The 12,294-nt window shown below is 47.3% G+C and overlaps 1 protein-coding gene across 11 annotated transcripts in view; it reads left to right on the forward strand.

Annotated features, from left to right (window-relative positions):
- Positions 1-12,294, forward strand: part of LOC118595803 (ESX-1 secretion-associated protein EspI-like) — a 31,212-nt gene that overhangs the window by 17,934 nt on the left and 984 nt on the right. For 8 of the 11 annotated variants that reach the window (XR_004946554.1, XR_004946560.1, XR_004946558.1 and 5 more), the window contains one exon: positions 110-9,924. The exons of the other annotated variants lie outside the window; for them this stretch is intronic. The gene's annotated coding sequence lies outside the window, so the exon portion shown is untranslated. Of the gene's footprint in view, positions 1-109; positions 9,925-12,294 lie in introns of those variants that run through there. 11 annotated transcript variants of the gene reach the window in all.

Consider the following 12,294-nt stretch of genomic DNA (forward strand, 5'->3'; position numbering starts at 1 on the left):
CTATAGGCAGCTTCAAGTGTGGGACCCCAAAAGAATTTCTTCTTTTTCACTCTTTCCAATGAATGGGCCTTTCATTGCGGCATCTCCCTCTGGCTCTTGTACTGACTAGGATGGAAGCGCCCTTGTGAGTTGGGGCCTTCAAAGGGCTGAGGATGCAGACGGAGGGACCAGCTTCTCAAATAGGCTTCAAGCCTCCATGACCTGAGCTCACCCCCTGGAAATGTCTGGAAAACATAATGGGCAGGTTTTCTGTCTTCAAAGTTTCCATCTAAACCTCTTCAAGTTCTTTATTGTTTGGGACTGAGACACTTGGGGACGGTAATGGGGACTTTCTTTTGTATCTGTCTTGAAAGGCCAAAATATTTTTATATTGCTGTAGACAAAGCCACCTATTTACAAATGAACTCTGTTCTGTCGTTTCCCACTGGGAAGACTGTACCATGTTTGTGTCTCTATGTATTCTGGGGTCTTGAAACAGGTTTCTCATGGGGATGGCCATTCACTGGGGCCCAGAGGGGCAGTCTGCCCTGCCAAGAGGGTCTGGGGAAGGAGGGGCTAGTCTTGGATCTGCCCCTTGTATGTCCAGGGGTGAGCCCTGGGAGAATCTGGTGGTGAAAGAACGTATGCTGTGTTTGCTCCACATCTTCCATTTGTGTTTGTTTCTGGGCTGCGGGTTTGCATACTCGGGTGGGTAACTTGGTGGGAGAAAGCAGGAAGGGCCAGGAGGGCACGGACGCTCGGGTTTTCTTGTCTGGAGGCCGTTTCACTGGTGTGTGTTACATCATGTAACAAATGTTTAGATGGATGAGAGAAGGAATCAGGAAGGAATAAAGAGACAAATAGAAATGAGGGAACAAGTCTGGATGGGAGCATGCAGCCGCCATTCTGTCTTTTCATGCCCAGGCAATCAATATACAAATCAATAAACTGCCAAGTCAATAGGCATATAGGGCCACATGCAAACTGGTATTGGATCATCATGGACCTAAGAAATTTTTAATTAAAGAAGGAATCCTAAATAAAAGGAAAGTAGCGGGGGAGGGGAGCTGTCTAAACCAGCCCTGAGCTTCCGAGGGCCCTTAATGTGAACAGATGGATGATGATGTGATTAAAAAGAGAAAGAAGCAGGAAAGAAAGAAAACAAACAAAAAATGATAAATCACCACAACGAAGCGAGGGGCTATGAGACAATGCAAGGAGAGCCTTCCCAGGGTAGTATGGGGTGCTGGTGAGTTAATCTCATCTGGGCACCCTCGCTCCATGGGGATGAGAGACAGCAAGAAGGCCAGGACACACAGAAAGCTGGAACATGATGGAGAGGCAGTATAGAAAGAAAAAGAAGGAAAAAAATCTATTAAGCAGACAGACAAGTAGCTTCACAGGAGGGTAAAGCTAGGATTCAAAATCTGAACACTTAATTAGTAGCAGAGGCTTAAATACTAAAAAGAAAGAAAGCAGGAAGAAAGGGTGGTAGATGTGAATGCTTGAATGAAAGAAAGAGGCAGGGAGCTGCATGGGCCGCAGAAGAATGTTTCCAGGTGACTCTCTTGTGCACTGGCCTATGCAGCTGAGCACGACAATGGGGGTGGGGAGGTGGGATGGGGAGAGGAGGAAAGCAATGTAAATTCTATCTCAGAAAGAAGAAAGGTAATAATGTGCTCACAGATAGGTAGATGAATACAGGCAGAAGACAGAGCCCTGTTAGGGACAGGACGAAAAGCTGTGCCAGCAGACTGGTTAATTCCCATCTGTGTTTCTGAGATGGACAATGACCCACCCGACCAAGAGACCTTTCAGGCAACAATATGTCGGGGAGGGCTTCAATGGGGCAGTGGAGGGGTGGCCCATTAATAGCAGATTATGATGTATCCAATTAGGTGCACCTGCCCTCTGGAAGTGCAGAAACCAGTATTGAAATGGAAAGAAAGACTGAATGGGTGCCTGAGTGCGTGAATGAATGAATGAGAGAAAAAGATTTGCATTCACTCTAAGGGGGAGGGTGCTGCAGGGGCCCAAGGGTCATCTGATCTCCCAGAGAATAAAAGGGCGAAAGAGTGGAGAAAGCAACAATAAGATGGGGGACAAATGAAAAGACGCACAGAAGATAATAAGTGGGACAATTAAGTCTAGGAGAGAGGGCTTGTTTAACACAAGTCATCCATATTCATTCAAAATTGAGGCCCTGGGCTGGGGTGGAGCTCTGGGATGGAGCTGTTGCCTAGCATGTGCCGAGCTCTGGGTTCCATCTCAGCTCTGAAAAACAAACAGAGCAAAGTTATGGCCCAGGGGTTGTCAACGATGATGATGATGATGACGGTGATGATGGTGATGATGATGATAGAGAAGGAACAAAAAGCTAGATTAATCAGAGGATGCAGAGAAGGAAAAATGTTGAAAAAAAATTTAGATGGACAGATATGTAGGAGAAAAGGCAGTGCTTACATCAGTGTTTAAATATGATGAATACATATTATCTGTTGAGTGTATTTAATAGGGGTGGGACTTATTCATAAAAGAACAAATATTGAAAAGAAACAAGTTGATGAGTGACCATGAAAACCCGAGTGAAGCACAATGACTTTAGTTAATCACTGCTGCACTCAAGCTGTGTGAGGGCTAAGAATGTGCAAAGGGATAAAGAAACGGGACGGGACAGACAGACACAATAAAAAGGTTGAGGACATAAATGAATATACATGCAGGCATGTGCCTGAGAGGGCCATACAGGGATGAGAGAGAGAGAGAGCAGCAAGAATTATGATTAATTCAAAACTGGGCTCTTGAGATAGCTAAATGTCTCCTGAACCAAAGCGCCAGCACAAGGAATTACAGAACAAAAGAGCTGCCGGCTGACCCATGTGGAGAAGGCCTGGGACACTCAGATCATGCTTAATCTAAATCTGTGCACCTGAGGTCCATAAATAAAAGAATAAATATTGAAATAAAAGAGTGACAGAAAGAATGAATGGATACGCGAATGGCTGAATTAGAAATGGAAATGCCTAGAGCAGCCAGGAAGGAGTCGCCCATGGGAGTTTTGCTCATCTTATTCTGGGCACCTGAGGTCCCGTAGTAAAAAGATGCAAGGGAGAAGAGAGAATGGGAAAAGGCACAATGAGAGAAAAGCAAAGAGGAGGAAATGAGAAGCCAGTAAGAGAGGAAGCAATATGTGGGTGCCTCATAAGAGAAAAATCTGCGAGGATTAGTGATGAGGGTCTCATTAATCCTGAAGATCGATGAGGTAATCCAGACCCAGGATCTTATGGGGAGGGAGAATAGAGAGAATTAAAAAAAAAAGATGCAAAAAGGAGAGAAAGATAATAAAACAAGCAACATGATAAATGGGTAATTAAGAGAGGCTGTCTGAACAGAAATAGTAATGAGTTCCCATGCATAGTCCTTAAATAGATAAATACATTATACCTTTCAAAGAATGCATGAAAAATCGAAGAACACCATGGCCCCCAAACAAGGAAGCACCTTCCATTGTAATAAAATACATGCAGTGGAGGGCCATAAATAACAGTAAATGCTTAAATGTAAAAGGTGAGCAGACACAGGGAAGAAGATTGCAAGCACAGATACATGAGGGAGCCAATGTTTGTTTTGCACATGGGATTTTGAATAAAACAATTATGTTCACAGGAAATTAATAGGTTAAAAACATTTCAATCCAAGACACAGGAAGGAGAAGGAAAGGAAGAGAGATTATGAGAGACAGGGTGAAGACTCAGGGCGCACTTGGCATGCCTTGTTTCATTCTGCACACCTGGGTTTATAAAAATGAGACCATAGGATCAGAAAGCTGGGGAAAAAATAGGAAATGAATGAAAACATCCTGGAAAAAAAAAGGAAGAGGGATTTGCAATGAAAGTGTTTCCAAGATCTGATGGTTATGGTTCATTTAAAGCTGTGACATTGATGTCCCCAAAGGAATCACATCTTAACGGATGCTCTTGTCAATGAGAAGATGATAAAAATATAGGCAGAAAAGAAGGGAAGGGGAGACACAGGAAGAGAGGGAGGAGGTGCATGTGCTGTTCACTGAGATTGGTAACGGATGGCTATTGCCTGACCACAGACTGCTTCTACACAGCCTAACTGGCTGGGAGCTCCTAACTGAGGAAGACTCTAGCCTTGGAGTACCATTGCCATTTCCTGGTTGTGTGGGTCATTTCATTGTCTGTCACATCCTCAGTCCAAAGACAGATCCTTGCATAGTGCCCTATCCACAGACTTGGGTAGGTGAGAAGGCTTTAGGCTTGGGTAGATGATTGAATGATAGATAAACCCAGTGGGGATCTTGACCCCTCCTGGGCCAGGATCTCTTGTGAGCCTTCCATGATGGAGCTTTGCCAACCAAGGGGCAGGAGGAGGTCAGGGGGCAGGAGGCCTTGCCTGTTGCAAACCATCTTGGGTGTGAGGTGCAGGGAAAGTGAAGGTGACCTGGAAGCCCTGAGTCCCAAGAAGCCCTAGGGTGCCTGCTTGTTCTTGCAGCTCTCTGAGATGTGCCCAAGTAGGCACTAGCCTATCTCAGCTCGGGGTTCTAAGCAGTTGTATCTCAGCCTGCACTTTCAGACATGATCCTGGGTCCCAGTCCCTAGACATGCCACCCCTGGAGCCCGTTTCAAGGCCTGTCTTCTAGAATGTTTAAAGATGTGTTCTGTAACCAGTAAAAAGCGCGTTTGTACTGTGTGTTGAAACTGTCTTTTCACATGCCCCTGTGGGCTGCGTGGGGAGACATGGAGAGTTGTTTATTCTGGTATCCCCCTGGGACTCTGCTTCTGTCCATTTTTCTTTCTCTGTTATGGACAAGATTTGTACAGCTGTGTATAGTGTGCCTGTGTCCATCCATTAAAAAGGAGTCACAGTCCCTCTTGGCTTCTCAATTTCTGTTGGGGATGTTAAAAAAAATTTTGATTCTTACCAAGTGCCCAAGCAAGAATAGAATAGCTCAGCTGGATCCAGGGAGCATGTGCAGACCTTGGTACAGGGTGGGCTGGTGGGTTATGGCAAGGGGACTCTGGTGAGAGCCATGTCCAGGCCCAACAGAAAGAAGGAGTGACAGGCAGGGTGGGTGAGGCTGCTGCTACACCTGAGTTGTGGGAGGTCTGAAATGCCAGCAAGGAAGAGGGGCCCCAGGGCGAAGAGTTTCCCTCAAGTCTTTAGGATTGCAGGCAGGGAGTGCTGGAGGAAGCTGGCTGAAGAAGGAAGATGGCCACTCCCTACGCTTCCAGCTTCAAGCTTTTTAGTGTAGGCCCTGGATAGATGGCGACAGCCTCCGATCGTGGAAGACACGCACTTCACGTGTCAGAAGGCACCTTCTGTGCCCCCAGCACCACGTGTCTGGGCCACGTGAGCAACGCCACGTGGGCCTGACGTGGAGCTGGGGCCGCAGGGGTCTGCTGGCCTCCTCTTTCCGAATCTGGGGTTCCAGGCTCTGCCTCGGCGTTTACCATCCCTGGGAACAACTGCTGACCCGGCTTCCTGAAGATTGTCCAGTCAAGCCCAAGTGACCCTTTGAGATGAGAGGGGTGGGTGGAGAAGCTCAAGAGAAGAAGACTGGGAGGGTCTTTGCATGGGACGCACATGTTAGATGCTAGAGAGTCAGGCAAGGCTGCAAGATGGCAGCCACGAGGGAGGGTTGCAGGGAGGAGGAGAAGGGCATGGCCATGTGAAGGCTATAGGTAGGAAGACAGTGACATGGGACTGCATGGGGTTGTGTCTCTAGGTGGGCCTTGATTCAACATTCATGCCACGAGCTTGGAGGGGTATCCTGGATTACTTTAGGCCAGTTGGACCCACTGCTGCCTTAGAGGGTCTGGGGGCTTGGGTAGGTGACTTTGCTGTGTCACCTTGGGACTAACGAAGGGGAGATCCTGCTGTTTTGAGTCTTTGACTCTTAATCAGATTTAGAATTCCGAGTGTCTCTAGTTCTGGGTTCTGAGAGTTAGTAGAGCTCCCTAGGATACAGTACACCTGTGAGGAGGGTGGTCTGCATGTGCTCCCAAGATGAGGTCCTAGCACCTTTGCCTGTTCAGGGCTACCTAAGTCATAGTTTTTTGTTACAATGTGATAAGACAAAGCAAATTTTGTCTTCTGATTGACCCTCATGTGCACCACTTAAAGTCCTTTCACTGATGGTATACAACTCTCCTCGGCTCCCCCCGCAACTTCCAGCCCATCCTTGGGGCAGATGGGCAAAAGCCCCTGGTGTTTCCTGAGTTAAAAGTGTCACTGTAAAGACGTGTGACTCAGAGCAGGGGGAAGCACACCCCCAATTCCGCCCTTCATGTGCTCCATCTTTCTTTCTGCTTTCCAAATTCATCTCTTATGAACACTTCTTTCCCATTTAACGAACATCCATTTTTTAAAGCCTCATTGGCATTGTTCACTTTTTGTTGTTGTCCCCTGTCTGTTGCAACAAACATCTTGTGGTCCATGTTTTCTTTGCTCCACAGTCTTTCACCTGCTTGGGGGTCCCCTGAACGGCTATGACATCATGGTCGTCTACCCATCTGACTGTTGCTGGTGCATGATCTTCTCTTTTTTTATATCACAAATGACATCACAACTAATGGCTTTGCACGACCAGCTTCTCCAGCCCTTTCAAGTACTTCCCTACATCTAGTTCTTCCCATGGCTTCTATCTTTTCATGTTGCATCCTTCTTTCTGCTAGACTGTGAGCCCACTCAGGGCAAGGATCTTGCGGAGCTGACCTCTGTATCTCTTGTAGGATGTGTATGAATGTGGGCTGGGTGTATGTGGAAGGGTAGATAGGTATGAGTGACAGAGTGATTGCGGGCTTGGCAGGCAGATGAGAGGATAGATGAATGGATGAGTGAATGAGAGAAGGAGTGAGTGGGTGAGTGAATGCATTCTCTGTGGCTGAGCTTCCTGAATGAGAGGTTATGGGTAGTTGTATGGGTGTTGATTGATTTCAGAAGGCCTACAGTATTTTATCATGTCCAATGATGTATTAGTATTTAAGGTAATGTATTAGTATTTAAGATCTGCTAATTTTTTTCTCTGTTAAAAATGCTTTCATGTGTGTTTTAAATCTTGTTCTAATTACTAATGAAGACAATACTTTCCAGCCATGTTTGTTAACATATTGTATCTTAATCTTCTGTGAACTGTTTGTCCAAGTCCAGTGGTTCATGGCTTCTTAGGGAGATCCACCAGGGGTATCCTTAGGTGAGGTGAGGGCCTTTCTCTCTGGAGGCAATCCTGTTGGGAGGGGTCTTCTGTAGACACCTACAGAGTGGTGTGAGGAGGCCCAGCTGACCTTTTAGGTCAGTTTGACTTTAGAATTTACTTTGGGAAATAGGGATGTTTATATCTTCCACCATCAGGGAGGGGACATTTTTAGGTTTGCATCTAGGTACATCATGCCTTTCCAGCTTAGGAGCTCTGATTGGTCCTGAGTGGCTCTTGTAGTTTAGCAGTCCTTTATCTTGTGCCACTGAGTGATGGACTGCCTTCCCACCTATCCTCCTATTCTGGAACCAGTTCTTATGGGAATTGGCTTCTTAGTGCTCTGTGATGTGTGCACACTTCCTTTGGCCTTGGCTATACTTGTGCCTCCATGGTAGTTGTGGACTTTCCAGAATGAATGGGAAACTTGGTTCAAGGCTGATGTGAACTGCCTCAGGTTTAGTTCTGGGAGCAAGGCCATCCTGTGGTCTCTGTTCTTCTCATGACTTTGTCACAGGGCAGTTTCTGCCATTTTGGTAGAGGACATAATCAAGGAGAGCCCATTCCTGCCTTCTGGAATACTCTCCCACCCTCTATTATAGCACTGAGCATGTCTGCCTGTGTTCAGCCCTCTCACCCCATGCTTACCTAGACATAAAGCTTGAGAAGCCAGTGGTGATTTTCAACATGACTTTAATCCATCTATCCATCCATCTAGCTGCCACCATCCATCCATCCATCCATCCATCCATCCATCCATCCATCCATCCATCCACGCATTGGGCCTCCATCTCTTGACCTGGAGCTTTGAGCCTCTCCCTCTCCTGAAAGCAAACCCTTTCACCTTGAGCAAGCTGTGTGGCACCATGGGCTGTGGTCATGAAGCAACTCCCCCATTTTGTAGCCTCCAACTACTAGGTCACTGCTCTGAGCACGTTCCAGCTGGATCCCATTACCACAGCTTTTTGTCCATGATGCTTCTCACACATTACACACCTCCACTGTGATCCAGGAGGGTCAGGCTACCAGCTTGGCCCGGGGCCGACCCTTCCCACCGTTAGCAGAGCTGCCTCCCCAGGCTTCCCCTGCCTGGTGCATGGTCCCTGTCATGAGCTTTGCCTTCAGCCTTGCAGCTTCCTCCAGCAGATGGCAGTGGTTGTAACTCGTGCGCATTTCTTCACTCCTTCATTCATTCCCGTATAGTCAGCAAGCATCTTAAACAATTAGCTAGTGCTATACTAGAGCTGGCTCACAAGAACTCATGCCCCTATTGCCCTTTGCAAGAGAAGATGGGGGCATTTGCAAGGAAGCAATGTTTGTGTGTCCAATAAAGTGAGCTCCTTGATTTCAATTCAAACTTAAGGCCTGCGTTTTGTTGCAAGCTTGATTGCGTTCTTCAACTTTGTTCCTCACAAAACTAGGTTGATTAGTAATCAGCAAACTGTGTTCCCTGGGTGTTCAGAAATCATAGCCCATATCCTTAAGAGGCCCAATGGGGAGTGGACATGTGCACTAGGCAGTTTTTCAAGACTGTGAGGCACCTCAGTCTTTTGCAAGGATGATCTGAGAGTCATTCCGGCCACTTTTGAGCTCAGCTAATGTGAGGCTCTTTTCAGAGAAAATTGCAGGAGGTGATTGCTTATACAGGTGACAAGGATTGTGCCCTAGGCAGGGGCTCTTTCTGAGCAATCTATTCGCAGACCCCGGTGGGCAAGGCACATGGCATTTTACAAACCCTGATCTCAGCCCTGTGCATTTGAGTGGGTCCCAGGATAGTGGGAACCTTTCTCCAGCTTTCTGCGGGGGAGGGGAAGAGGCACAGGTCACTTCTGACTTTGGTGCTTCGTCCTGGAAGGAGTAGGGAATTGGCAAAGCCAGGACCTGGAGCTGGACAAATTGTGTGGTGGCCCTTATCTGAGAGCTTGGGTGTCTTCTGTGGTAGGGACTGTGGCGCCCACCTCTCAGGGCTGTTGTGAGCATTGGTGTAACTGGATTTCTGACTGTGACTCTAGAAGGCATTGTATGTGTCCCTGGGGGTGTGCCAGGGCATTGGGAACTCTAGCACCAGGGGGTGGGGTGGCCTTGCATGGTGGGAAATAGTTTTGTTTTGTTTTGTTTTATCCTGATCAAAGGGTATATGCTAAATTTATGTGTTATTTTTCATATAAACTAGGGGCTTTCACAACATGGTTTGAGGGACTCTTCAGGTAGTGCCTCTGCTCTTGCTTCCCCCTTGGACACATCCATACCCACCTCTTCGAACAGTTGGGAGTGCCTTGTAGCTCTCTGACTGAGAACCATGCCTCTGAGTCAGGCCTGTATATGGCACCTAATTTCATCCCTTTCCTAAAGTCTCTTACCAGGAGAGTATTTGGCATGGTCTGGTAGATATCATTCTCCTCTTCCCAGTGTCTTCTTTCCCACCAACAGCAACAGGCCAAAGTGCCTGAAATCTGGTGCCTACCACAGTGCCTGGCCAGGGGTAGGGGCTCACTTGTCTTCTTCTATTTGGTCTGTGTAGATAGATGGGCAGCTAACCAAACTGTAACCCATCCCAGGGCAGATGTTTATAGTCTCATAGAGAGGTCTGGAGTGAATGAAGAATGTATTGGAATCTATATCTAATCATCTTATTGTGTTTCTCTCTTCCCATCTTGTGAACTAACCACTGTTGTATTGTAGTGGGCATTTGTTTTACAAGCTAAGTAAAGGAACTTTAGTTTTCAGTGAGAGTCTGTTTCTTTTAGAATTCACCTAGGTGTCACCTGTAGGAGTCTCTCTGCCTCCTTGACCCATGGTCTGCTTTTCTCTCAGGTGTGTGTCACTGGAAAGCCTATCTCAGGGCTGTTGCGAGGGTCAAGGCCTGAACCTCTAACTGTGATGTACATGCTGGTTGTCCCCAGGAATGGTGGCCTGATGGGGTGGCCTCATTAGTAGTCATTAAATAAAGAGTCAGTGTGAAAGAGTATTTCCAACAGTCAATCCAGTTTGTGAAGCCGGCTGTGAGTGGCTGACTGTGTGCTCCAGGCTACATGCTTGTGTGGTTAATGCATGTGGGCTTCTACATTCCTCTGTGGTCCTCTGCCTCTCCCTTTCCATCATGGTGGCTGATGTTGCTGGTATCCGCAGGCCAAAGCTAGCTGGGCTGTAGTGCTTTGGGGAGCTAGGAGAGGTGGTGTCTGCTGGGAGATGCTTCTGCAAGCTTGTGTTTCTCTGTGTGCATATATACCCCTGGACCAGTGGCAAGAACCAAGAGCTATAGAGGGACTCCCGAATAATGGCATCTTTGAGCTTTTTTTAATGGCCTCCCTCCACTTTTATCTAGTATTCCTGGCTGTCTATTCTCTTCACCCCCTTTCTTTTCTTGCCAGGAGATGAAAAAAATAGTTTCCCCGTATCCAGCCTTGCTTTTGGCCTAGTTTTGGTCTCTCACACACTTCACTGCTGTCCCCAGAATGATCCCATTCTGTAGATGAGCAGACTGAGAGAGTCAGGGGCAATATTCACACAGTCCTGTGTACATAACTTTCCACCCCACAAAGCAAAGCTTCACCTAGTTTCTCAGGCTTGCCCCTCCCTCACCCTGGCATGCACTCACAATGGCCTCCATTCCACTTGTATCCCGTGTTGGGTGAGACCTGAAGGGGGGAGTGAGGAGGCTACATCCCTCCAGATCTCGCAGTTCCACGATGGCCTGGTCAGCATCAGGCTGGGATCTTGGCTCACTTCCTACCACGGTCTTTCCACACCCTTGAATTCCATCTCCAGACCTTGGCCTGTGAATGTGGGGGAGTAGTATTCTATTCTCCCATCCTCACTCCCTCCCCACTCCACAGAAGCCCCATACTCTCTTAGTTTCTTTTTGCCTCTGGTCTTCCCAGCCCTGGAGTCTTAGCCCCGCCTTCCAGTATGCCCTTGATGTTGCCACTGTGTCCTCTGGGTGCAGGAACCTATGTTTTCATTGTCCCTTCTGGCCGCCATGCCTTTGCCCCATCATACTCTCTGCCAACATCCTGATTCTGCTCCATTTTGGCTGTGTTCAGGGCCCTGCAGTGTGGCATTGCTGTCCATTTCTGTCCTTGACAACTTGTTGAAAGCTTTGCTTCTGCACTCTGGGGTCCCATAATAGGGACAGGTAGATAGGGACCTTTGCTTGGGTAATTTTGAGTCTTTGTTTAGGTGCCTGGTCTCAGATGGGCCTTGAGATCCTTGCAGGGCAGGTTTATGGGTGACTCCCTTAGGTTGCTTGTGTCCCTTAGAGGTGAAAAAAGAGAAACCAGGGGTCTGTCAAACACAGTTAAATTTTGGCTAAGCTGTACTTGAACTCCAAGCTCTGGGCATGCTCCAACTCAATGTTATCCTGCTTCTTGCACTTGTGGGAGCCTAATACTTGTTCCACAATGGAGGAAGTAGGGAAGGCTAAGTGGATGTGGATGAGAGGCTGACTGGGAGGTTTTCTGTAAGGGGTCTCCTTCACAAAGTCTACAGAAGCCCTGAGGATGTTCTCTGGAATCTATCCAGTCACAATAGGGTCCCTCTTGCTGGAAACAGAGCTTTGGAGATATTTATGTCTAGAAGAAATTTTTTTGTGGGCTAAAATGTCCTCATTAGTGTTTTGGCCTTGGTGATTCTGAACAAGGTTAGTTTGGCAATTATAAATTTTATGGAGGACTTGGCTGTGCCCATATCTGCTCAGAGGTCCCCCTCTCTCTGGGTGAAAGGCATTTTACCCCTAAAGCCTTTGTCCCCACCATTGGTGACCATAAACATTGACTTGTAAGTTACATGTGAAGTTTGGGATCCAGCACCTGGCAGAGTAGGGATAGAGGAGATTTCACCCAAGACCTTGGTTTCTTATTTTCTCCAGAGTACTCCATGGGTAAGGGTGGGTTTCCAAGGGTCTTGTCCATTTAGACTTTGGACCTAGGGTCCTTTACCAGCAGTACCTTGAGCAGGTTACCTGAACCATCCTGAGCCTCAGTTTCCCCACCTGTACAACAGGGAGTCATTGGTGACTGCTTAGGGAATAGCTGCCTGTAATATGGTGACTTGTGAGAATCAAAAGTCAGGGTTTCAGTCCACTTGGCCCCTTGCTG

Source organism: Onychomys torridus, chromosome 14 (genome assembly GCF_903995425.1).
Source record: "Onychomys torridus chromosome 14, mOncTor1.1, whole genome shotgun sequence".
NCBI classification, from domain to species: Eukaryota; Metazoa; Chordata; class Mammalia; order Rodentia; family Cricetidae; genus Onychomys; species Onychomys torridus.